The sequence below is a fragment of the Thermobia domestica genome, chromosome 7, assembly GCF_964235325.1.
Source record: "Thermobia domestica chromosome 7, izTheDome1.hap1.1, whole genome shotgun sequence".
NCBI lineage: Eukaryota > Metazoa > Arthropoda > Insecta > Zygentoma > Lepismatidae > Thermobia > Thermobia domestica.
Window position 1 is genome coordinate 168,792,769 of NC_137460.1, and position 23,509 is coordinate 168,816,277.

At 34.8% G+C, this 23,509-nt stretch overlaps 1 long non-coding RNA gene across 1 annotated transcript; it reads left to right on the top strand.

Annotated features, from left to right (window-relative positions):
- The first annotated feature begins 1,482 nt into the window (after positions 1–1,482).
- LOC145688967 (uncharacterized) lies at positions 1,483–18,282 on the top strand. Its single transcript, XR_014132039.1, has 2 exons — positions 1,483–1,554; positions 15,642–18,282. It is a non-coding gene; the product is annotated as an uncharacterized LOC145688967 (long non-coding RNA).
- Positions 18,283–23,509: the final 5,227 nt, after the last annotated feature.

Genomic DNA, 23,509 nt, shown 5'->3' on the forward strand with positions numbered 1-23,509 from the left:
AGGAATTTTTTGCGAGCGTTCCCACTTTGGATTCTCTGTTTAAACCCTCTCTTTATGCCTCGGATAATTTTTCAAGAACACAAATGACATGCTGTAATAAGAATATTGAGAAGTAACCTCTATATGACAAATAGCTGCAAATAAATACACTACGTAACTTATTTATTACTATTATACGATTTTCTTAAGTTGTGTTTAACAAAAACTGAAATCTTTAAGTTTAACGTCCCACGTTATGCCGGTTAGGCTAAAGTTGACGGTGATAGTGAGAAATGAGTGAAATGAAGAAAGTGGGAGGAAACGGGAGAACCCCGAGAAAACTCACGAGCACGGTGTTTGTCCACCACAAAGTCCATATGGCACGAGCTGAGATCGAACCAGGGACCCCAAGCACCGGAGGTGAACGCTCTACCACTGAGCCACCGCCCCCCTTTGTGTTTAACATTCGCATATATAATACCGACTTACTGTGAACACCTATCTCAGACGTTATATTTTAAACATAATAGTTACTTACGTTCTGCAATGATTATATGAACTTATATACAACTGACGTATCTTAAAGTAATTATTTTATAAAATTTTTATGCATTACTGAAAGTAAAATTTCGTACAAGGAAAACGGAGAATTGATCCAGATGGGAATCGAACCACGACCTTACAATTTGAAATCCAACATTTTACCACTGAGGTAACACGACAATTCTATGCTATCATCATCTTAAAAAAAATATAACACGATTTCAAGACAATTACCTTTATATCAATTGCAAACGCTGTTTTTGTTCTACTTTGTCTTATTTTGCTACGCAGGCGAGAATTATATTCGATTTCTTTCTTCCATTCTTCTTTTACATATGGAAAGATTCCTTTACATATCTAAATGTTCTTTTACGTATGGAAAGCTAAATGACAAACAAGCATGCGAGTAGTATTGTTCCGTATTGACTGAAAAATTTTTTTATCCGTTGGAATATTTATAAAGGTACATAGGGAATGACGATACTTTTTATGTCCTTAGAGGGGCCTTTTTACTTCTTTGTGGACCGATAGGGACCTGATTTATGCATAATTCACTTGGATTTTCATTTATAAAACAATATTCATTTTTATTACCCCTTAAAAGCGTGAATTTGTTTTTTTTTCCTTCTAAGAAAGATCTGTTTATTTTTTAGCAGTCCATAGAAAGCCCTTTTTCTTTATACCAGTTCATAGAAAGCCCTATTTTTTTTTATCAGCCTTTAGAAACGAAGACTTGTTTTTTTTACTTTCCTCAGAAATGCCCTCTTCATTTTTATTAGAGATTAGAAAGTCCTGTTTATTTTTCATTAGGCATTAGGTAGAGTCTTTGTTTTTTATTTATCTTATGACGTTTGTAAGATGTTTCCGCTGGCGCCATTATTGTTTTTGCCCGTCGCGGCTTTTCCTTTATAGACTTGCGCTCGCTTTGTATGACCCCCTGCCAGACCCGCTGCGGCTAGCTTTTACGGACTACGGATCGAGAGCCGCTAATGACATTTTCCTGTTTGCCGGCTCTTTTATACTTTAGCTCAGGTAAGAATAGAAAGTTATTACATACCTTTTCACTTTGTTGATACGCCCGCTACTCCGGTGCCGCCTATTTTCCTGGTTTGTTGTCGCCCGCTCGTTCATTAATGTTGGCAATCTTGTTTATGGACTAGCAGAACTTGTTGCGCGAACCGAAATCAAAGAAATATTGTGATGGTGCAATTGAAATTTACGGTTTTTAGGGTATACCTATAATCTCGGTTAAGTATTTTGATTCAGATAATTACTGAATTTAATAAATAATAATTAATTGCGTAAATATTTGAATTTGATCATGTCATTTTATGTAAAGTATAAATATTGTGCATTATTTATTGAAGATTTTTTTTTTTAAAAAGTACGAAAACTACATTATTGCAATATGGGTGTTTCTATGATACGTGTCAGACATACGAATACTATCCGGAAATAGGTATGTTTACAATCTGACGTTTGCATGCTGGTACTTGTATCTCGCTCTTCTACCGGAAGCATGGCTTATTTGACACTGATTGCGGGCACACCATTTGATTGTAGGATATTTGCTGCTCCTTGCAAGTTTGAACTATGTCCATCAGAATATTTATTATCTCTCATGATATATGTATGTGGCTGGCAGAGAGAGTTTTTTGTATGTTACAGGAAATTATTATAAATATGTTATTCCGTTTTTTGTATATGAAACTGGATATAGAAATACCAGTACTTAACATGTAGATACAATCATTTTCTATTGCATGTCCTATTATTTAAATGTGAAATTACACGTTACAAGTAATTGATATGTATAATACAGTTAATAATTTTAATTACGGAGAGCACATGTTTTTAGTTTACTTTGGGATTGTGTTATTTAGATTTTTAACGTTTAGTGTATGTGTATCGTAACAGTTACATAATCGGTAATAACGAACAAACAATTTGAAATGCCTAGGAGACGTGTTCATCAACTTAATTCCATGTTGCGTATGTATAAGAATAGAAATGAAATGAAATCTTTGAGTTTTACGTCCCACGATTATGCCGGTTAGGCTAAAGGAGACGTTGATTATGAGAAATGAATGAAATGGTGGAATGAAGAAAGTGGGAGGAAACGGGAGAACCTCGAGAAAACCCACGCACACGGTGTTTGTCCACCACAAAGTTCACTTGGTGGGGACTGGGATCGAACCCGGAACCCCAAGCACCATAGGTGAACGCTCTACCACTGAGCCACCGCGGCCCTCAGGTATAAGAATAGACATTCCGTACATAGGATGAATATATTTGAAATTGAAATTGTATTTTAGGTATTTTGGAGGGCGGGTGTTTTGTTAGGTAGTTATCTTTTCTATTTAGTATACAAACGGCGTTGCATTTTTTATTTACCATATTAATGCGTATACATTTACTTAAGGTATAAGACATGAATTTAATAATTTTATGACTAATTTAATACGACTTGTATTCAAAATATGGCTAAATTACGGATTATGTCAAAGAGTGAACTTTAATAATTTAAGTATATTTAATACGTACAGTACTAATTTTACTAGAACTTACACTAGTTTCGAGGTGTTTTGCTTGCATGAAATTAACATTAGCGGTTTGATTTACATTGAACTTTTTTGGATTATGCCCTGAAATTGGAATTCTTTTCTTTATAGTGGGAAACTATATTTATGATTGCTTTGAAATTTTGTCACTGCGTCTGAACGGAATAAACGTTTGTTGCATGATAATTATTGTTCATGTAGATGAAATAGATATCTGTACACTGAATAAAAATATGAATACAGAAATAGGCCGATTAGTTTACGGATAGTTTTATTAGGAATTGCAGTAAGAATCTCATGCACCAGAGGTTACAGCCAAACACTTAATAATGTTTTAACTTTAACGTTCTACGATTAATGCGTGTCTGCTAATGTAAAGGACACGCTGATGATGAAAAATGAATGAAACAGTAAAATGAGAATGCGGAAGGAAACGACAGAACTGAGAAAATCCCCTATGCACGATGTTTATCCATTATAAACATATGGTCCCGAATATAACCAAGAGTATTGGCGCTACTAATTAGGCAGTGTGTTCCCTATAAATAAGAATAGAGGATATTCTTTTGTTTAAAAAGATTTTGGATAATTGCAGGGCAGATAAGTTATCCATTTTAGGTGATAGTGTTGAGGAATATACCGAGAGAAGTAGGAGTTAGAATGATTTTGGTATTAAGATTAATCATATATTCGCAGATTGTAGTTGAGGCCTTTTATAGAAAGCTTGTTGATGACTGCATTATTACATTTTTAAATTAGTATATTGAGGATATTTAAATTTGCACCCTCAAGTGGGCTCGAACCACAAGCGTTTTGGTTAACACTCGACTGTGCTAGCTGATTACTTATTTCTTACGTTGCACAACAATATTTTATTACATATGCTTTGATTTGACTCGATTTATATGCATTTAAATTACTGACAGAACCATGGTAGGAAAAAATTGTTTTTGTTTCGAAATTTTATATTACGTGTCTCGATTGTTTACCGTAAAAATATTTTCTCACGGAGTATATGTGAATTTGATTCTGTCTAAGGTTAGAATGTGTCGCTATTGATAGAGTATTTAACATAGTTTTAATTGAAGTTGGTAATCACAGATCCACACATAGATATGTGATGTATATATACACAGTACACTGGTATTTTGTATATTGTAGATATACTTAAATTTACAATATAAGAGAATACTAGAATTTGCTATAACTTGTATTATATTTATGATGTAGAATCTTATTTCGCAGGTTAACTGTTTGAAGACTTGATTGAATAACGTTTATATTTTGCTGAAGTAGGTTCAGGAGATTATCTTGTTAGATATACAGATTAAGTACACAATATTACAGTATGATGGTGAAAATGATTGGTATTTTATTGTTGGGATAATAGATATATGATTATTTGGTATGTAGGAAAAGAATTTATCGGAACTTGTCTGTATTAAGATTTCGGATAGTAAGATAGAACTTTGTTTGATGCTATGTAGTTTGCGTATAGATGATGATTACAACTTGTCGAAGTATATACACACTATTCAAACTTGAAAAGATGTTTACTGTATTGTATTAATTTAACAATACCAGGAACAGTTGCAAATTAATTTGTTATAACTTATTATACCTTATTAGAAATTTTATCAGAACTGCTAGATGAGTCCAAATATTAGTCCAAACTACATAGCATCAAACAAAGTTCTATCTTACAATCTGAAATCTTAATACAGACAAGTTTCCATAAATTCTTTCCCTACAAACCAAATAATCATATATCTAGTATCCCAACAATAAAATATCAATCATTTTCACCGTAATACGGTAATATCGTGAAAAAAGAAATGAAATTTTGAGTTTTACGTTTTACGGTTATGCCGGTTAGGCTAAAGGAGACGGTGATAATGAGTAATGAATGAAATGGTGGAATGAAGAAAGTGGGAGGAAACGGGAGAACCCCGAGAAAACCCACGCACACGGTGTTTGTCCACCACAAAGTTCACTTGGCGGGAGCAGGGTTTGAACCCGAGACCCCTAGCACCAGAGGTGAACGCTCTACCACGGTAATATCGTGTACTTAATCTGTATCTCTATACGAAATAATCTCCTAAGCAACCGACTTCAGCAAAATACAAGCGTTATTCAATCAAGTCTTCAAACATTTAACCTGCGAAATAAGATTCTACATCATAAATATAATACAAGTTATGGCAAGTTCTAGTATTCTCTTATATCGTAAATTTAAGTATATCTACAATATACAAAATATCAGTATACTGTGTATATATTGTTTGTATCATACTTGGAGAGAACGATCCATTGAAGTTTTACTGTATTTTCTATGAGTACATTGCTCTGTTCTGATCATACCACCCTGTCTGGATTCCGCATTCTTTAGTGTACTGCCGGGTTCAATGATAGAAAACTGCTGAATTGAACCTAGGAAGTGACTTCTGAATAAAATCCAGACTACAGGAAGGCTACGGATGATTCTGGTTAGAACCTCGGTCCGTCGTCTTTGTGATCATAAGTGAAAAGACATCCAACGAAAAGAGAAGTACTGGGTCCGGTATGGACAGGAAAAGAGGTATGTACACAAAGTCTCTCTGAGTATGATATGACTTTCATCCTAGGCCAATAGACTCATTTATCAATAGGAAGAGAATAAATTCATATATTAAAAGGTATAAATTTGAATCTGTTCATTTAATTCGCTCAAATGTTAGTTCGTCAGTGCATCCCCAATTCCTCGCTACTCTCGCATAAGACTTGCTACGATCCCAATTAAGCATGGTGGAATGCTGGTCTCAAGCACTTATTTATTTTTTTTCCTCTCTTCTGATTTTTCCCCATTATTTAGTAGTGCTTATAATACTCAACTTTTTTAGAATAAAATATGAATTTATTTAGAATCCATTTCATGATTGGCATTGTAAAGGTTGTTGTATAGATTATTCTTATTTTCTTTTGTTTTTGACGAATCAGCATCTGCTGTTTGAACTGTCTCGTATGTCGTGTTGCTTTCGAGTAATAATTCGTTGTCTTTTTTCCTTTCCTTTTTTTCTTTCTTGTATGCGTAGTAATGAATTCTTCTCTTGCTTTGTGTTAAAGGCCTTGTTTGCCAACGCTATTATGAATATGCTGAGTTGAAACTTCCTTTTGTGTGTATTAGCGGAATATTCTGTTTCAATAACCACGGAGGTCTTTAGTGGCGTATATACGAGGGGGCAACTTCGTAGGCAATTAGAATCACAACGTAGCAAAATGACTAGTGAAAATCGGAATAATTTTATGGAGTGTATAGGACAGTTAGTGAAAATTCCGTCTTATACAGGTTATGAGCCTCATAAAGTAGATTTATTTTTTGAACAGTTAGAAAACGCCGGAAGATATTATAAGTGGAATAATGACAAGCTGAAAGAGGTTTTGCCTACTTGTTTGACAGATTTAGCTTTTGATTGGTTCTTAAATTATAAGAAGGAATGTACATATGATGGAAAATCTTATGACGATGTAAAGAAAGACATGATTTCTACTTTTAGAGGCATATCTTCGCCTTTAACAGTAGAAGACACGTTACGTAGGGCTAAGCAATCTATTAGTGAATCTCCACAAATGTATGCCATTTGAAAAGCCAGATTAGTTGCGTTGTATTTGCCCACTGCTACCGTTCAGCAGACAATTATGTATATTATAGACGGTCTTAGGTCCAAGTACATGAGTGTAGTTGCCGACAAGCACTTTGGCTCAGTGGACGAATTAATAAAGCAGTTGAACAGTGTAGATCGAAAAGAAACAATGTTAAGTGAACGTATTAAGGAAGAACAACAAGAAATAAATGCTTATGCACAAAATCCCTTCATTCCGCAGGGAATACCTTATAATTTTCCTGGTAGCTCTTGGATGTCTGGTCAGACACCAATGTTCCCTCATGTACAAGGGAATTCTCATTCCTTTCCGCAGATGCAATATGATTCTTCATTTCTTTCTTCGTATCATTTACCACCTACTTATCAACCGCCAGTACTAGCTCAAAATTCTTTTCATAACAATGAAATACAGAAACTTTCTAAAGAATTAGGGGAGGTTAAACAAGCTTTAGCTCAAAGCCATAATGAGACGAGTAAGGGTGAGGTTAGCACCTCTAATTCCCAAACTGATATTGAGAAAGTATGCGAAAATATGCAGAATCTTGTGTTAGCTCTTGAATCATCCATGAAGGATAAGAAAAAATATAACAATAATTACAAGAAGAAAAAGCCGCAAACTCAGAATTATTTTAACCGGGAGAACGAAGCACAGGGTAGTTCATCCAGTAACCAGAACACAGGTCAAAATAATTCTGATTCGTACAAACCTATAATATGTAGGGCCTGCAAAGGAATAAACCACATTGTTAGATTTTGTCGAGCTCCAAAGCAAAATTTAAACTAGAATCATTTACGGATCGAAGGGGGGATCTGGTAGATATTCAAAAGCATCAAATCCCCATAAGAATAGAATCAAGGTTATGTTTTATTACAGCTAAAGTTAATGGAATGCAACAGGACTTAGTAATTGATACTGCAGCCATGATTTCGGTTTGGCCTGAGCATTTGGTTCCAGAAAACGTGAAACGTGTAAAAATTACTAGCAATCTCATAGGGGTGTCTGGTGCTAAAATTATTTCAAAGGAAGTATTATTTTTGAAAATTTTCTTAGGAAATAAGTCTTACGTACATTGTTTTAGAATTATACCTTTGAATTCTAAACCTTTATTGGGCATTGATTTTCTAAGTCATCAAAATGTGAGTTACTTTCAAGACCTCCATTTTTCTTCTATTTTCTATCTTCTATTCTATTTTCAATTTCTAATGAAATAAGTTCATGCACTTTTGGATTTTGATATTTGCAATTGTAATAGTAGCAACAGCAATAGGAGTTAGATTTAGAGATGCAGCCTGTGAGCTTTTAGAGCAGCTCACTGCTGAAAAAAATATTTTTGAATCACCTGTAATATATGAATTATTATATAAAAATTGAAAGTAACTATGTCTGCCTGATCATCACGGTCAAATTGCAAAGTCAAATGAAATGACGTTTGGTATATACCAGACCCCAATCCCAACTGGGACGTTATCATAAGCGTATCACTTTCATTATAATATATATCCCTAGGGGGAGTGGGAATCTGAATTTTTGCCAAAAATTGAGTATCTCACAATACATTCAGCTTAGAGAGCTGAAATTCAGTATATAACTGTTTATTAAAAATAAACAGAACATGTCCTGGCATTTTTAAAATTTTCTCTTATGAGCAAGGGTGACATTTTCTATATACTGGAAATCGGTGGTAGGTTGATTTGTAAAAATAATAGAAAACGATTGATATTAGTTAAGAACCAAATTGAGATACCAAAACCACATTTCTTTGCATTTTATACCCATTGTTTTCCATTATAATAATTGCTGAAGCTTCTGTTTAATATATGGAGTATTCAGAGTATAAGGCAATCAAACCATAAAGTTGTGAGAAAAATGGCCATAAAATTTGTACTCTAAGCTTAATTACGTGGGCATTTTAAATTAGTACGGCATGCTTAATTATATGGAAAATATGCTTAATTATATTTTTTACGTCGGTCTACTTTACATTGATTTGAGACTTTCAAATTTCATCCTATTTTATATTGAAATGCATCTGTAAGAAAACAAAGAAATAATTATATATGATAAATTTAAATTCATCTTAATTTGGAAGATGACAAACAATTTACCATTGTATATGGTAAAGGTCATCCACCGGTATTGTAACTAGTGCTCTCAACGGGTCGGGTCGGGTCGGGTTGAAGACCGACCTGACCCGCCCCGTGATAAGACCAGATTGACCTGACCCGACAACCCGACCAGAGCTGACCCGATTGACCCGACCCGAGATGACCCGACGCGACAACCCAACCCGAGTAGCCTGACCCGAGCTGACCCAACTGACCCGATCCGACAACCCGACCCGTTTGAGAGCACAATGGTCCCGACACTGGGTGAACGCCTAAATGCACTCCCATTAGGAATTAAACCCGGACCACGTGTACCGAAGTCTTACACGTTAACCACTAGCTAGATCAAGCGGGGGATTTGTATATGCATCTTAATGAATATTTGGCACTTTTGAGGTTTGGTTATTTCTTTACCAATCTCCGACGTGGGAGAAATTTACTTTTTCTTGCTTTAGTTCTAAGTGACGAAATTTTTCTTCAAGGTCAGTGTTCTCACCTGCTCGGACGGCAGGGGGTCTTCTCGGAAGGCAGTAGCAAGAGTCTCTTGGCGGAGACAAAAGGAAATCGTTTAACTACAATGATAAGGGTTGAGGAAACGGGAGAACAACTGTGATTTTTTCCAACCCTTCAACTTTCATTCCAAAATAGGTTCTTATGATTCCGGGACCCGCACCACTTTGATTTTTCTTTTTCGGTAATTAAAACGTATTTTACAGTATATATAGTTGCAAGTAAGATACATAATATGAATTTTGTAATTTAAAATTTAAAAATACAGTATGATAATTAATTATAAAGTACTAATTTTATTTAATCACTTTCAGCCCAACAAATTAAATTCAAACAATTCGCACCCTGGGTCTTGGTCATCAATACTGCGTCTTATTTTTTGTCTTGCACAGTCAAGTCTTGGTCCTGCATGCATTTTTGCCAATCCCAAATGTTTCAGCATTCTTGCCAATTTGATATCGAGAACAGAATCCAAACAACCGCTGCGGGGTTTATAACTATTTATAGTTTCTACTACTACTACTACTACTACTACTACTACTACTACTACTACTACATTTGCTGTGGATCTATATAGTACAAGGGCAAACTTATTTTCATGAAAGAAGTTTAATGAAAATTTTTAAAAAATAATCGTTAAATCACTTTTTGAATATTATTTTTAATCTTATTTTAACGAAAGAAGTGTTATAAAAAATTTTAAAACTAGTAAAAAGACTTTCCGAGACAGAACCCACGCCAAAAACGATTTTCTTTACTAGCATGTTGCGCCAGCCCACTCGGCTACCAAAGCCGACAACGTTTGCCGTTTACTTTGTGCTATATGTAGATCATTACTCGTGATATCGTATCTCTATCGGCCAATCAGATCAGAGGATATCTGAAACGTTTGGGATCCGCAAATATGCGTCCTGCATTTCGTAGTCTTGGTGATCTTTCATGCTATACAAGCAGGGACGTACGCAGGAATTTATTTCGGGAGGGATCTAAAGCGTTTCGGAGGGGGGTCCAAATACAATTTGACGCTAAATTATATGAAAATTTCTAAAATCGTCCTTAAAAGTAGACTACATTTAGAAAAAAGACAGGATTTCGGGGGGGTCCGGATCCCCAGAATCCACCCCCTGCGTACGCCCCTGTATACAAGAGCCAAGAATGCTCGCCTCATCCCTACAAATGAAGACCAAGTGTGATTTCGATTATGGTCTTTCATACTATACGGAAAGCAAGAAAATATGATCATTGCTACTTGGTGATCACCAAAACAAGGCCAAGAGCAAGATTACTATGCACTTCGTCTTGTATATCCAATCTTTATCTTGTACTTGTATCGATGGTCTTGCGCTTGGTGAAATAAAATGAAATATTCAGTTTAAGGTCCCTTGATTCTGCACCGAGGCTAAGGGATATGGTGACCATGAGAAATGAATGAAATGGTGGAATGAAGAAAGTGGGAGGTAACAGGAGAACCCCGAGAAAACCCACTACACGGCGTTTCTCCACCACAAAGCCCACTTAGCACAAGCTGGGATCGAACCATGGACACCATACACCAGAGATGAATTCTCTACCACTGAGCCACCGCGGCCCTGCTTGGGCTTGGTCGTCCATATCCAATCTTTCTTTTGGCCTTGCTTAAACAACTTCTAGTTTTGTTCTAAATCCAGACTCCATATTGGCGTAGTTAATAATATTACAGTCGATTTGTAAAATCAATCTTCCACATTTAAAAATTAAAGTACACACAAGTACAAAAATAAGCATTTACCATAAAAACACTAGCCGCAAGTGTTCAAAATAGATTTATGGTTTCTATAAAATCAATTAAAATTGCTATTTTTAATTAGGCAGCTAGTGAAAAACAGCAGCTTTCGACTCCAGCCGAGTTCAAGCTCAACCTAAACTCAGTTGACCAAAGTGAACTGACCCGACTGACCCGATCCGAGCTGACCCAATTGACCCGACCTGACAACCCGGCCCGAGCTTACCCGATTGACCCAACCCGAGTAGCCTGACCCGACCCGACCCGTTTGAAAGCACTCAACTTGTCCATCTTCAGGTTGTCGTCAGTACAGTGCATGAGGAACTGTCTAGGAACAACGAAAGAGATCATTGCGTTTTTCACCGCATCTCGAAACGTAATACTGTCCTTAAGCTTACGGTTAGTGGCCAGTTGGAGACATTGTGTAAAACGGGATGGGTTGAACGCAACGACGCGGTATTACAATTTCACGTGAAATTTCAATAAATAAGTGAGGCTCTACAGTGTGTTCCAAGTGGTCCGAGTTAGATACAGCAGCCAAAGCATGGGCACTTTCTTCTGCCATGCACGACAGCGAGAGTTATCGTAACTATTATGTGCCTTCAGGGTGTTCTCACGATAACCCTCCCCTCAATCGACTTTTGCAGAAGACAAATTTAGACATGAACGCAACGTCAGATGCCATTCAGGACATTATCGCAGCATTAAACAAGAAACGTTCAAACAGCAAAGAATTCAAGGCAACTTTCGAAGCAATATCCAGAATGGCTGATAGTGTCGACGTGCAGATTCAAACTCCTCATCTCATTCAAAGACAAACACATTGTACGAACTTCAGAGCAGATGACACGACATCTTACTACTGAAGAACTGTCTACATTGCGTTTGTAAAGTCGGTTGTAGAGGACCTCAAAACTCGTCTTACGTAGGAAGTTTTCAATGTATAAGGACTCAACATTTTATTGCCAACACGCGCAACTGACTAAACTCTGAGCAACAACTTCCGCATTCTAGCAGAAAGATTATACAAAACTATCGGAACTTTAAAAAATGCTGTTTTCCCTCTTTAGTTCTGAATTTGCAATCTGCACTTCTAAATGGAAGAGAATTAAAGAAGAAGGTGGAATTCTATCACAGACTGCGTTGGAGGCCTTGCCCACCAGCGACGAAGATCTTCACGTAACTATTCGAAAACTGCTGCGCATACTTGTAACCCTTTAATACGGGTTCCACGTTAATGAGTAGGTCTCATATAGCCTCGCCGCTGAAAGAAACGTTTAACTCAACATCATCTTAACTTGTAACCCTGTATTCGAGCGTGGTCAGTGCAGAACGATCTTAATCCACATTGCACCGACTGAAAACCTGGTTGCGATCTCGTTCTGATGAAAAGCGGCTGAAGGGACTAGCACATTGAAATGTCATAGATTGCGACAATATTATATCGACAGATACGTCTTGGGTAGTATTAACCGAAAAGCGTGTTTTGAGTGTAACTTACAAGCTCTTTTGTCCTTTTGTTTAATTCATTTTACTTAAATACAGAAACATTATGAGCGTTCTAAAAAATGTTTAACCTGATATTTTTTCTAGCGAAATATTTAGTAAAGCATAAGCACGACCAGGCCTGTACACAGAATATCGTTTTGGGGGAGGGGCATTGTGGTGAAAATTAGGTAGCAATTATATATTTCAACCTCTTTTCCTGAATCCGTTTTACCTTTCTTTTTGGGGGGGGGGGATTTCGGAGAACATATCCCACTCCGCAATTTTTGGCAAGAGGTCGTTAGTTGCCCATTATTGGTCCACCGACGTTTACGGCATGGTATCCGTGAAGTTCGTAGGCACCCCTAAAAATCTCATATGGTGAAACATGTCAAAACTGGAAAACATGTATTTAATCTTTACAAAGGTACCCCGTGTCGAGATAAAAACATTTGCCCGAGGGTCCCCCGGAGGGTCGCTGAAGATGTCCAACTCAAAATTTGAAAGTGGCAAGGAGAATTAAGAAGTATATCATTTAAAAGCATTGCTAAAAGAAAGATTTTAAGTCTCGAGTCCCTATGCTAAACTTGTACGAGCCTTCAAGATGGTAATAAATCCTCCATTATAAATAATATGGTTTGACTATATCTCCTGATAAGAGTTTTTTCTTTAAAAAGAGGATTAAATATTTAGGTTTCATAGTCGATGGGGATAATATCACCATGGATCCTAAACGAGTTGAGTCCATTCTTAATCTCCCACCACCTAGGACCAGAAAGGCCGTGCAGCGATTCTGTGGAGTAGTTAATTTTTATTCAAGGTTTATACCAGGATTTCAAGAAATTATTGGTCCCATATCTGAATTAAGATCTATTAAGAAGTTTGAGTGGGGGAAGCCCAAAATAACGCCTTTTTAGAAATAAAAAGAATTTTCTCGGAAGAGCTTATTCTAAAAACACCTGACCTTTCAAAGAGGTTCGTAGTTCACGTTGATGGGTCCTCGCGAGGCTTAGGAGGCGTAATTTCACAGAGAAATGATAATGGAGACTTAATTCCTGTGGGTTTCTTTTCGAAGAAACTAAGTGAGGCCGACCGGCATAGATCAATCTACGAGATTGAATTTTTAAGCCTAGTTAAAACCATAGTAAGATTCAAACATTTTTTATTTAATGAATTTGATTTGTATACTGATAACAAGGCCTTAAGTTGGATAATTAATAACTCTAAAAGACTATTAAAGTACGGTTCACTTATAGAACAACTTTCTCAGTTCTCATTTAAAATCCACCATTTGAAAACTAATGAAAATAAAGTAGCAGATTTCCTTTCTAGGCAGTATGACATGTTTAATTTTGACCATAGTGTTAAAGTCAAAGAAAATAATGATAAAACATATTTAGTTTTGACAAATCTTTGGAAATTACCTTTTCTAAGTGAACCATTGATTGAGTTGCAACGTAAGGATCCTGAAATAAATGAGTTAATCGTTAAGGTAGAAGGTGGTGAGAATAGTAATGAGTATCAGATCAAACATGGGTTTTTGTTAAAAAAGACTAGGGCAAAGAGCAATGAGTGGAAAATAGTTCCAAAAGATCTTAGAAGAAGTCTGTTCCAATACTATCATTTAGAATATCTTACAGGTGGTCATCCAGGAATATATAAATCTTTACGTAAAATTATGAAGCGATTTACATTTGATGGTTTAATAGAGTACGTAAAGGATTTTGTTAGGTCTTGTCCAGAATGTCAAAAGGCTAAACCCTTAAATACTAAGAAATATGGTAGACTATGGTCTCATGTGACTCAAAGGATACATTCAAACTGGATGATTGATACCGTAGGGCCTTTACCTTCTTCTGAAGGGTATAATTATCTTCTAATAGCAGTGGATAATTGTTCCAGATATTGTATGCTTGAAAAACTAAGGAGACTATCTTCAAAGATAATTTGTGACAAATTGTATGATTTGTTCTCCCGTTACGGTTTTGTAGAATCAACATCTAGTGATAACGCCTCAGTATTTACATCTGAGTATTTTCAGGGATTTATGTATAGTTTGGGTATAAGCATATAAAACTGAGCCCTTACCATCCGGAGGCAAACATTGCAGAAAGATTCATAAAAGCTCTAAAATACTCTTTGAAATCTTACTTTGCTGAAAGACAAAACAAATGGAGTAAGGTTATTCGTGAGCTCCAGTTTAATCCTAATTTGTGTGAGCACGAAGGACTAAAGGCAGTACCCTCAGAGTTATTTTTTGGTAGAGTTAAATAGTCCATTAGAGATCAAATGGAAAGTTATGGATGCTGATCTTAAAGGTCTGAATAGTCAAGATCTTTGGAAAAATGGAATGGATAATATGGTAAAATCTTGGGAGAAACGACGTAAACTCTTTGAAGGTAAACGAAAAGACGTAAATTTGGTTGTAGATGATCTTGTATTAGTTAAAAACCACGAAAAATCATCTCTGAAAGATAAAGTAACCAAAGTTTGCCGTATCAGTGGATTGGTCCATTCAAAATTGTGAAATTCTTAACTTATAATTCCGTGTTATTAGAAGATGTAAAAAATGCTAACAATACCAGGAGAGCTCATGTCAGTGATCTTAAAAATACTTTGTAAGAAGAAATGGAGCAAACACCAACTGAACAAATGAAAATGAGAATCCTACACATGTAGAGTTAAATTAGAAGAACTTAAACTTTGATTAGTTATGTAAGGTTAGATTAAGAAAATTTAGATTTAAGTTAGGTTTAGAAGTAGTTTAATGTAGGAATTAAGATGTCATGTAGAATTAGGATATGATCATAGTCGTTTCATGTTCATTTTTTCATGTTCATTAAAAATTTCATTTGTAAGTCATGCATTAGTGTAGGTTTATAGCGTTTAAAGGTTTAATTGATAGTTGAAATGTGTTAATCTGAATAAATTAATCTACATGTGAAAGAGAAAAAACTCGAAGATCTCGTTCTCATTCTGAAATTAAATTTTTGTTACTTTACATGGCTAACATCTTGTAATTGCCTGAATTAACTTTTCTATTTATATTTTTAGATTGCCTTTTGTATTTCCTTACATTGATGTATTTTTATGGAGACATGTCAAGATTGTCAACGCCTCCTGTAGAATGGTTTATGGTCTCGAATGGAACCAAAGCTGTAAACTTGGAAATTTGGATATCTCATATTTGGCTGGCTGTTCTTAAACCCAGACGTGGAGAATTGGTCTACATTTGAGTGGAATGTTGCATCAAATCATGGAATGGAAATTCTACAGAAGTAACAAAAATTCCGAAATAAAAACAGAAAATATCTGAAGTATTAAAAATGTAAAAGAATAGACTTTTGAGAAATTTCGTTAAAAGGAATGATATAAAATATAAAAATAATGGAAGTTTAAAATGAAAATTGTATATTGTATATAAAATTTTGTTCTGCCTTAAAATTTTATATTTAACAAGGAGGTGGTGTTTGTAACGATTGCAAAATGGTTACGTTTTTTTAATAGCTTCATTATGAAATTACTCTTTTTGTTTTCTTTTTTTTTAAAAGTAAGAAAGTTTAAAAATTTTGTTTTTGAAGAATTATTTTGTTATACATTGTTGTATTGAATTGAGAATACTTTCATTGTAAAGATCGTGAAAAAAGCTTTAAAATGATATATATATATGTCTATATGTTAGCTTAGTAATACTTGTAATACGGCAGAGAATCAATTCTTTTTTTTCTAACATTCACAACCACTTCAGTTTAGCGCAGTATTCTAGAGTGACGTATGTAATGAGTTGGGCTCTGCGCAGTAGCGAGAGTCTTGCTGTTATATATGCCATTCTGATCCGCTGCGCCTCATAACTGTTTCGTAGTTTATTGAGCCAACACGGGTTGGACTCAAGTATTCGACTTACATTACTTCGCGCCGAAAGTTGTTATTTTAAGAAAAAAGTAAAACGTGGTCGAAGTGTTCGATATAGTTATGCCTCGTATTATATGGTGAAGAGTGCCTTAATTATAACTGTGCTTCTAAACTTAGTGCTAAATTACTGAGAGTTTTAAAAGGCTTAATTTAAATTATGTGTCTAATTAAGTTCTATAAAGTTGAATCAGTTTAAAAGTGAAAAAGTTACTGGTATTTCCGTGTTTCTAGTGTGTGAAGTAGTGTTAAAGAAGACGTATCTTGCAAGTGAATGAAATGAAATTAAAAAGGTCTAATTCCTTTTAATAATACTTGCGTATTAAACCCTTTTAAAGGCTGGAAAATACGTTAAATTCAAATGCTGTTATGTGAGAGACGGAACACGTGTGATACGTCAACGTGTCTAGTGCCTTTCTTGCTTTCGTTGTGCCATTGAAGGTCGAGTGAGAAATTTAACTGGGCAACCGTAAATGGGGGAAAAAGTAAAACGTAAATTCAAGTGTTAAAATTCCACCCTTAAATTGCATACTCCCGTGGTAAGTAATATGAGAAGGATTTCCATAACTTCTTGTCGTTCATTATTAAACTTCGTCGCTAATTAACGGTAATTTAATTTCCTAATTACTTCAGTTTCCGTTCATTTCGAAAATAGTCAATTACATTTTAAAATCTAAACCGTCTCTAATAACGTGATTATAGTTATTGAAGGACTAAAGTAATTTAGTAAAAATGTTAATTACCGTAATGGCCGTAATTAAGATAGGGTTTAATTAATCTGTGTTTCCTTTCTTAAAGGTGTAACTGTTTCTCAAGAACTAAAGTAAACTATAAATAGGTATTTCCTGCTGTGGAAATAGTTTAATCTTCTTACAGTGCTGTTAATGAAAACTTCATTAGTTAGCTAATTAACTAATTAATTGCTGTTAAATGCATTTACTGTTATATTAGTTTTCCTGGATTTTTGGTTAGGTTTCGAATGTAAATTTGAAACAAAATAAATAAATTTTGATTAAAATTAGAACATACTGTCCGTCCGGATAAATTTTTTCTTAAATTTTGAAATGATTGAAGTATTCGCGTGCACTGCACTTTTTGGTATTGTATCGTAATGGAACAGTCACCAAGACCCAAGAGGATCTGGAGAAGAGAATGGTAACTACCTCTGCTTTTCTGTAACTATTATTTCCTGCTGAGTTATGGTAAGTGTGACGTATTAATGCTAGTTAAAGTACTTTAGTTGGTTGAATTGTATTTTAGTAGCATGATCACTGCGCATATTCCTTAATTAAGAAATACAGAGAGAAATAGAGATAACTAGTTCAGAACTAAATTGTTAATAAATATACGAGGCTACTTCGAAAGTCACGATACCTGTTTGTTACAGTGAGATAAATTAATTGACGTGGTTGTTACCTTTGCTGTTTTTGAATTATAGAATTCAATTTAACATTTAATATTTAATGATTTGAGAGTTTTGATAGTGTTGTCTTCATTCTTGATCTAAATTACTGTAAATGATCTCTGCCTTGCGAAAATTAACTGAAATTGTTAAAGGTTTTTCTATTAAATTTTTGAACACCACCTTCGAAATTCAGGACCTATTAAGGATTTGTTAAAAGAATTTTGGAACTTAATTATTGTTATAATTTTTTTTGAAAAAATCTTAATTGCATTAAATATTTTAATTTAACATTTTTTGGAATTTCTTTCAATAAAATCTATAACTTTAATCACCCACCTTCACTCACTTTAGGTATTAAGATTGTGTGCTGGTGTGAATGATACCTAGTTGTAATTTACTTGCCTTAATATCTTTATTACAGGATTTGTCCAATCAGGTGTGGTTAAGTCACTCGAGGTCACATTTAGTTTCCTTTTTAACTATTATAGCTAATAGATACAGGAACCATTCTGACCGCGATACCGAGAATTGTGACAAAAAAGATAAACTACGAAACAGTTATCATTTGGTTTCGGTGAATCATAACTTAGCCTGTAGATTAAGTCTTTGTGTAAGGTCACCGACTATTTTAAATAGGATTACAGTAATTCTTAATATTTTCGTGATTGAAGTGAAATTTCGGATGTACGAGATCTGTTTAAAAGTTAAGGTGTGTAGGATATTTCATTGTGGGAATCATTTTCGGAATTTTGATTGGGGATAGGATTTTTAGGTCCTAAAATAATATTAATCTACGCGTTTCCTTGTTTGAAGTCATTGTTGGTTAAACTCAGTTCAGTTCATGATTGCAATTATATTTTGCTAAAAATTGGGTTTGCTTGTATAGAGTTTGAAAATTTAAGAGAAATTAGTTGGAATTTAGTAAAAATTATCAGAGTTAGATCTTTTGGAAAAACAGTTTGAAGTTTTTCATAGCTCCAATAATAAAAACACGAGTGACTTGCAAGTACACAAGCTGTCAGCTGTGGATGCTTTCTATTTACATTTGTTGTTAAATAAAGTGAAATTTAATAAAAATTTTGTCAACCTTTATTTGTACTGGCTTGCGTGCTAGAGATTGAATGAATGAGTTTCATTGTAGTAGTTGTAGCGTAGCAAAATTGGAGTATTTATATATTTTAACAGTTGAATTTATTTTTGTGTTACCACTTCCTTATTCAAATTGTACTGTGAGTTTAATTTACATTTTGTTTATTTATTGTAGTTTAAACATGGAATTTGACAATCGATCTGTTCTTTCAAATGCTACTTCAGTTATTATTGAAGATCATATGATAGAAGTAGTTGAAGTTTCTGACATGTCGACTCAGTTTCTACAGCAGAATATTGTAGCGCCACCTAGATTCGAAAATGATATTGTTTACCAATTGAGCGATGAATTGGATAAACTGAAAATAGAAAATGGGGGTAATCGTAAAGGTGCAAACAGATGTTTTGCAGGATTAGGTGCTTCCAGTAAATTACCGCAAAATTCTGAACCGTTTAGTCGAGTTGTCGGTTCTCATCGCTATGCGAATAGAAATTTTACAGTACAACCTAACTTTATTGATAAATATCATAGTCATAGAAGGGAACAGGCGGTAAGGTTAGAGCCTGGTAGGTCGTTCGAAGTTAGTCATCAAGAACCATATGTTGAAGATCATAATTTAGATAATCCTAACATACCAGTGGGGTTTAGTGGTTTAGGATTAAATGATCATTGTCGCATGTCAGATCAGAACCAACATTTAAATAAGAAGGAAATAAAATTTGATAATTTAAATCGGGAAAGTAAGGGAATGATAGAAAATTTATTGTTCCGCCTCCTCCCTTGTATTATAAGGGTGCTATCCCTAAGGTAAGAGACGTTAGGTCTCAAATGAAATCTAGTATTCACAATATTTGTAAAAAGGACTCTGAAATTGAAACTGAAGTAAAGCAAAGACTACTTGACCAACAAAATTCAGGAAACTTTGAACAACCTCCTCAGTATGTAGATAGTGTGGGAGTTCAAGTGTTTGATGGTATTCATAATACGTATGGACACAGTCACGAATCAGTAAGGTCTCGATATTGTGAACCTCCTAGAGCCTTTATGCCTTTAAACACATACAGTGTTCCTGAGAGATTTCCGCTAGTAACAAACTGTGGGGATAATTGGAAATCTTTTAATCCTTTAATAGATAAGTATGTTTTCAATAAAATTAGTGTTCTTATTGACACTAAACTTGGTACTTTGAAAAAGATTGATGGTAATGACAGTTTTCAAGAATTTGAATTGATGCTTATTTTAAACGATCTTGTTTTAAATTACAACTTCTCTTTAAGAATGATTTTGTATGCAGTTTCTGTTAAAACTTCAGGGTTGTTGTATACAGAAATAATGAATGGTCTTACATTAAATAAAACTTGGCCTGAATTAACAATGACTTTGTTGAATAAATTTATTTCTTTAAATGTTAGGGGATATTTAATAGGGGTTAAAGTATATAGGCCCATGAAACCTAGTGAACATGTGATGCAATTTATAGATGACGTGTACAATTCAGCCAAGGTCTTAAATGTAATGTCAAGCGAATTTGAAATCTTGGAAATTATCATTCATGGTTTGAATCCTGTGTATAGGTACAAATGTTTTTCAGATAGGATTCCACGAAACATTACTGAAATGAAAAATATAATTGAGCAACTTGATTTGTACAAAAGATCAAAAAGGGACTACTTAGAAATTAATTCATCTAAAAACAGAAACTTAAAAACTTGTTTTGTTGCAAATGAAGATCAGGAGGTAAGAGTGGCCAGTACTGTTCCATCAGTTAAGAATGCTTATAAAGGCAATAGATTTAAGCCTATTAATCCTAATAGTGGGAATAGGTTGAAGGATACTATGAATTCTAGACATAATAATGATTCTAAAAAAGTGTCTGAAAATAAATTTTCGAAAAATGTCAATAAGAAAAACTTGGATTCTGAGTATGGTAAGAAATTTGTAAGTGGTAATAATGTGAGGTTGTACTCAGGTAAGTCTAACCAACTCAGTCTCAACACAGGAAGTCCTCAGAAATCCATAAATGACAGAAAGAGTGTAAATGCTTCTCCTACGTACAGGGTGCCTTCTAGTGGAGATAATTGTTCTGCAACCTTTGTGATTGGGTCCATTAGTGATAAGAGACTTCCTCTTTGTATTGACAGCGGAAGTTCTGTAAATTTAGCATCGTCGACTCTAATTAATCAAATTAGTCATCTGATTAAGAGGCAACGATCGATTCCTTCGATGAAAATGAATTCTATGATGCGTTCTAATGTGACAGAACCTAGAGCAGTCACTGTGGACTTGAACTTAGGTGGATTCAGATTTGAAGTGGACTTCGTAGTGATAGCTTCATTACCCTGTGATGCTATCTTAGGTACTCCGTTTTTGCGTTCAACTGGTGCCATGCTTGATGTACCTGGAAATAAACTTTATTTTCGAAACCAAAAGAAGATACGTTCCTCTGAGATCAATGGAGACTAAAAAATTTCTTTGAAGTAGATGGCATCCATGGTTCGAGCTGTTTGAAGGATGAGGGTCTGAAGCCTGTTTGTATTTATCTACATGGCTTCCGTCGTCGAAACAACTTTATTACTTCAGTACATTCAGTGGTGTCTGATTCTAGGGAGATCGGAATTCAGTGTGAACCAGTTCCTAAATTGGACTACCTGGAACCTGAAGATACATTAGTTAACACTATTCCAACATCAGTTTCTGGTCTTGTGGATCAACTTGGACGTGTCAATGGACTTCGAGATCATACTAGAAATAACCAAATATCTAAAATCGTCTTAGCAACTGGTGAAGTGTACGCCGATAAGGATGGAGTGTTAGAACGGGTAGATTCAAGTGAAACCAAAAATATTAACGAGTGGAGTGAATCTTTTGAAGAAGAATTTAGCGAAAGGTTTAAGAAGTTAAAACAACAACTTGGACTGGAATCTTCGAGTGACATAATAGTTTGTGAGAAACCACCACTTGAAGAAACTGAAATTAACTTGGATATAAAAGAACTTCATGAACCTGAGGATGAATCTCCTATTGGTAGTTCTTCGGAAGATGATAGTGACTATTGGATTGATCCAGATATAGAGTCATTTGTGCGATCTCTCAAACAGGATTATCCTGATGTTGTGAGTGAGAAGGTGGGCTGCCTCAAAGGATTTAAATGTAAATTGTACCTTCGAGAGCAAAAATATTTGCGAGAAAAACCTTTTCCCATACCCGGGGAAAAGAGACAGATTTTTGAGAATGTTATAAAAATTAGTAGAACAAGATGTGTTAGATGAAACTGATCATTCAAACTTTGGCAGCACATGTTTCATTGTGAAAAACCGAGATGGCTCATACCGATCAGTTGCCAACTTTGTAAAATTAAATATTATGTTGTCAGCTTATGTTTTCCCGACACCTCACATGGAAGAATGTTTAAGTAACTTATCTGGATGCCCCTATATATCATTGTGTAATCTAAAGGAGGCTTATTTTCAGCTGGAGCTTGATGAAGGTAGTAGAGATTTAACTACTATAGTGACTCCGATTGATACCTTCCAGTATAAGAAGCTCCCAGCTGGAATTAAGGTTGGAAGTAGTGTTTTATCTAAATGTATGAAAGATGTACTTGGTGACCTTGAACCGTATGGTGTTCACGTATACTTTGATGACATTTTAATCGCAAATAGGGATAAGGAGTCACATAAAGAGGCGATTAGAATGGTGTTAAATAGGTTTAAAGAATATGGTTTGACTATATCTCCTGATAAGAGTTTTTTCTTTAAAAGGAGGATTAAATATATAGGTTTCATAGTCGATGGGGATAATATCACCATGGATCCTAAACGAGTTGAGTCTATTCTTAATCTCCCACCACCTAAGACAAGAAAGGCCGTGTAGCGATTCTGTGGAGTAGTTAATTTTTATTCAAGGTTTATACCAGGATTTCAAGAAATTATTGGTCCCATATCTGAATTAAGATCTATTAAGAAGAAGTTTGAGTGGGGGGAAGCCCAAAATAACGCCTTTTTAGAAATAAAAAGAATTTTCTCGGAAGAGCTTATTCTAAAAACACCTGACCTTTCAAAGAGGTTCGTAGTTCACGTTGATGGGTCCTCGCGAGGCTTAGGAGGCGTAATTTCACAGAGAAATGATAATGGAGACTTAATTCCTGTGGGTTTCTTTTCGAAGAAACTAAGTGAGGCCGACCGGCATAGATCAATCTACGAGATTGAATTTTTAAGCCTAGTTAAAACCATAGTAAGATTCAAACATTTTTTATTTAATGAATTTGATTTGTATACTGATAACAAGGCCTTAAGTTGGATAATTATTAACTCTAAAAGACTATTAAAGTACGGTTCACTTATAGAACAACTTTCTCAGTTCTCATTTAAAATCCACCATTTGAAAACTAATGAAAATAAAGTAGCAGATTTCCTTTCTAGGCAGTATGACATGTTTAATTTTGACCATAGTGTTAAAGTCAAAGAAAATAATGATAAAACATATTTAGTTTTGACAAATCTTTGGAAATTACCTTTT